At 45.5% G+C, this 4824-nt stretch overlaps 1 pseudogene; it reads left to right on the forward strand.

Moving 5' to 3' along the window:
* The first annotated feature begins 394 nt into the window (after nt 1–394).
* On the forward strand, nt 395–459 carry LOC141124506 (U4 spliceosomal RNA; annotated as a pseudogene).
* Nucleotides 460–4824: the final 4365 nt, after the last annotated feature.

Raw genomic sequence — 4824 nt, forward strand, 5'->3', positions numbered from 1 at the left:
ATCTAGTTGGGTCTGCCGGACTATGGGACAGGGGGGGGGCACTGTCGCGGACACTGGCTGCAAGGACCTTTTTCTGTCCACATTCACCCTGTTATTTGGTATTTCTATATTAATCTTTTATTTTTTTGAACTTGCCCAATACATGATTCTTGAAAGAGCTGATCACATTAACCTGCAGAGACGAACTGTCTGGTCACCAGGTCTGCCTTAAGTGTTGTGTTAATTAACATGTTAATTATATTATTGTCTTTTAAGTTTTTGCTAGAGGGGAGGGGGGAGTGTCCATGAGTCAGCCCTACCTCGTTATCTAGCCCCTTGTGTTAAATGTGTATAAAAAGGCTGTGTTCTGCCCAATAAAGCAGTCAAGATTCTACAAGCTATTATCGACTAGACTTGTATTGCGCAGTGGCAGTATCATAGCCAATGAGGTTCAACTGAGGCGTGATTATTGCTAATTGCTTCTCGGCCTTTCGGCTAAGATCAAGTGTAGTATCTGTTCTTATCAGTTTCCAGGAGGTGGCGCTTGCTTCCGTCCCTGATCTATGGCGAAATAGAGACGGGATTGCGGTTGCTATGCAAAGCCTGCTGGAGTGAAGGTGACCTGGAGCGGTTTGTAGCCGAAAGGGAAGCCTTCTGATAGGGATGGAGAACCACGGGGTCTGAACCGGAGGGTCGGGACCCTGGCCTTCTGGCCTGGATTGGGGCAGATCTAGCTCCGGACAGTTATTCGGGAGAGAACGCTTACTTCCCTCTTACAGGGGGAGGGCAGTGGTTAGTACTTCCCGAATGTAATTAGGAGGGAGTGATGGGAGCGACGGCAGAGCCTGATAAAGGACTCTTTCTGGCTTCCTCATCTCCGTATCCTTTCTGCCTGTGGTGGTGTCTGCTGTGGTCTGGGCGGGGGGTCGGGACTTTTTCGAAAAGCCAGTGGTGAATGTGCCCCTGAAGTGGCAGTTCAGGGGTGCCGTATAGTCACGGTGTGAAAGCACTTGATTTTATGGCACCATGGTCACTTCACCACAACACACGTTTTTTGCACCTGCCTCTTGGGCCAGGCCTTTTGGCCAGGACCAGGGGAAATTTTTATGCCTGGCCGGAGGGCCGGCCATTGTATAGCACAATGGCCACTTTCACTCTCCCATCTCACTATCTTCCCCACTCTTTCTTTTACCCCTGTTTGTCACCTTTTTGTCTTTTTTTTTTGGTTGTCTTTGTATACACGTTTTGTCACTGTGTGGCGAGTAGGGTGTGGGTCCTTGGGCCTACTCTGAAAGTCTTGGGAGGGGGTGGACATAGGCCTTTTGGCTTGGTTCGCCCTCTCCTTTGAGGGGTCTCTCTTCGGGAGAGCCCCACTGTACTTGGGTTGGTCTGCTTCGGCAGACCTTCCAGTTGTGGGGGTCCGCCTGGTTTCGGCCAGATGGACCCTTTGTCTGAGTACCTCAGTCCCTGTCTGGAGCCTAACGCCCCGGGGGATCAGGGCAAGGTCCTTCCCTAGTGGAGGACTCTGTACACCCGTTGCACTTTTTTGTGTTTCACTCTCTATGTGTGGGCACTTTTTTTTGGCACCGGGTGGAAGTTTTTGAGGTGTGTTTTGCACGCCACTGGCTTTTCGATAGAGTGTATTTACTGCAGCTATAATATTATATCTGTCTGATGGTCATACTGGAGTAAGCAGTGTTATTGACGGAGGCACTCAGTGGAGTGTGGAATAGGATCCGTCACAATTAGGAACAAAGAATACGGAGGAGAGATGGGTTTGCTTTAAGAGCATATTAAATAAGGGCATTAGCCAATGTATCCCATTGGGTAATAAATTTAAAAGAGCGAACAAAAATCCTGGATGGCTTAACTCCAATGTAAAAATGCATATAAAAGCAAAGGAGAAGGCCTTCAAAAATTACAAGGTTGAGGGATCATCCTCAGCATTCAGACTTTATAAAGAATGCAATAAGAAATGTAAGGGTGCAATTAGGACAGCTAAGATAGAACATGAAAGACACATAGCGGAGGAGAGCAAAAAAAATCCCAAGAAATTCTTTAAGTATGTAAACAGTAAAAAAGGAGGACAGACCATATTGGCCCCATAAAGAATGAGGAAGGACATCTGGTTACAAAGGATGGGGAGATGGCAAAGGTATTGAATTTATTCTTCTCCTCAGTCTTCACGAGTGAATCGGGGGGCTTCAGTAACCAAAACTGCAGTGTTTATCCTCATGACACAACACAGGAAGCACCTCCATGGTTAACAGAAGACAGAATTAAAATTAGACTTGAGAAACTTAACATTAATAAATCACCGGGACCAGATGGCTTGCATCCGAGGGTACTTAGGGAACTCAGTCAGGTGATTGCCAGACCCTTGTTCATAATTTTTACAGACAGTCTATTGACTGGAATGGTACCAGCTGATTGGAGAAAAGCCAATGTAGCACCAATATTTAAAAAGGGCCCAAAAAACATCCCTGGGAATTACAGACCAGTTAGCCTAACATCAATAGTATGTAAACTCTTGGAGGGGATGATAAGGGACTATATACAAGATTTTAGTAATAAGAACGATATCATTAGCAGTAATCAGCATGGATTCATGAAGAATCGTTCTTGCCAAACCAATCTATTAACCTTCTATGAGGAGGTGAGTTGCCATCTAGATAAAGGAAGGCCCGTAGACGTGGTGTATCTGGATTTTGCAAAAGCATTTGACACAGTTCCCCATAAACGTTTACTGTACAAAATAAGGTCCGTTGGCATGGACCATAGGGTGAGTACATGGATTGAAAACTGGCTACAAGGGCGTGTTCAGAGGGTGGTGATAAATGGGGAATACTCAGAATGGTCAGGGGTGGGTAGTGGGGTTCCCCAGGGTTCTGTGCTGGGACCAATCCTATTTAATTTGTTTATAAACGACCTGGAGGATGGGATAAACAGTTCAATCTCTGTATTTGCAGACGATACTAAGCTAAGCAGGGCAATAACTTCTCCGCAGGATGTGGAAACCTTGCAAAAAGACCTGAACAAATTAATGGGGTGGGCGACTACATGGCAAATGAGGTTCAATGTAGAAAAATGTAAAATAATGCATTTGGGTGGCAAAAATATGAATGCAATCTATACACTGGGGGGAGAACCTCTGGGGGAATCTAGGATGGAAAAGGACCTGGGGGTCCTAGTAGATGATAGGCTCAGCAATGGCAGGCAATGCCAAGCTGCTGCTAATAAAGCAAACAGAATATTGGCATGCATTAAAAGGGGATCAACTCCAGAGATAAAACGATAATTCTCCTGCTCTACAAGACTCTGGTCCGGCCGCACCTGGAGTATGCTGTCCAGTTCTGGGCACCAGTCCTCAGGAAGGATGTACTGGAAATGGAGCGAGTACAAAGAAGGGCAACAAAGCTAATAAAGGGTCTGGAGGATCTTAGTTATGAGGAAAGGTTGCGAGCGCTGAACTTATTCTCTCTGGAGAAGAGACGCTTGAGAGGGGATATGATTTCAATTTACAAATACTGTACTGGTGACCCCACAATAGGGATAAAACTTTTTTGCAGAAGAGAGTTTAATAAGACTCGGGGCCACTCATTACAATTAGAAGAAAAGAGGTTTAACCTTAAACTACGTAGAGGGTTCTTTACTGTAAGAGCGGCAAGGATGTGGAATTCCCTTTCACAGGCGGTGGTCTCAGCGGGGAGCATTGATAGCTTAAAGAAAGTATTAGATAATCACCTGAATGACCGCAACATACAGGGATATGTAATGTAATACTGACACATAATCACACACATAAGTTGGACTTGATGGACGTGTGTCTTTTTTCAACCTCACCTACTATGTAATAGCCAAACCGTTAAATTTTGCGTTTGTAAAGTAGGATGGAATACCGGACCTTGCAAAAGAAGGTATGGCCGTGTCGGTAGGGTCTATGGGTCCCCTATTGTCATCTTTACTATTCCTGCAAGATTTCCTGGGCCCCGCTGGAGGCCACAAGAATCACCGACTTCCCTTCCTGCTTGATCCTGCGAAGAAGTCGTGGACGCAGGCAGAATAGGAGGGAATGCATAAATCAGTGAGAACCGATTCCACGGGAATAGCAAGGCATCTGTTCCGCATGCTAGTGGATCCTTTGTTTTTGACACAAAGTTGTTGATTTCTTTGTTGAACCTGGGTGTAAACAGATCTGTGTCTGGGATCCCCCATCTTTGACATATTGACAGGAAGATATTGGGGTGAAGGAACCATTTTCCTGGGAACAACTGCTGGCGACTCAAGTAGTCCGCCTGCCAATTTTCTATTCCTAGAATGAAGACCGCCGATAGGCAAAGTACATTGTTTTCTGCCCAAGATAGGATATGATTCACCTTTCTCTGGGCTGCACAACTTCTTGTGCCCCCTTGTTGATTAATATAGGCCATTGCTGTGGCATAGTCGGATTGAATCCTGGCAGGATAATACCGTAAAATGAACGTTCAGGCCCTCAGAACCAAGTGCTCTGCCTGAATTTCTAGAATGATAATGGGCAAGGTTATTTCTGATCTGGGTCACTTCCATGGTAGGCTTTGGAGTCAGACACATTGGGAATCTAGAGCTTGAACCCTTTGTTCCAAGCCAATAGGATAATGTTTTGCAGCAGTCTCGAATGAAACTGAGCATAAGGAACGGCCTCGAATGAAGGCACCATCTTTCCCAACAACCTCATGCAAAGTTGAATAGAAGAATTCATCTTGCTTCGACCACCTAAATCAGTTCCTTTATGGTGCTGATCTTTGCCTGGGGCAAGAATACCCTTGTCTGGGTGTACTTATGATCAAACCCAAGTATCTTAGCCCT

This window comes from Aquarana catesbeiana, linkage group LG01, assembly GCF_042186555.1.
Source record: "Aquarana catesbeiana isolate 2022-GZ linkage group LG01, ASM4218655v1, whole genome shotgun sequence".
NCBI classification, from domain to species: Eukaryota; Metazoa; Chordata; class Amphibia; order Anura; family Ranidae; genus Aquarana; species Aquarana catesbeiana.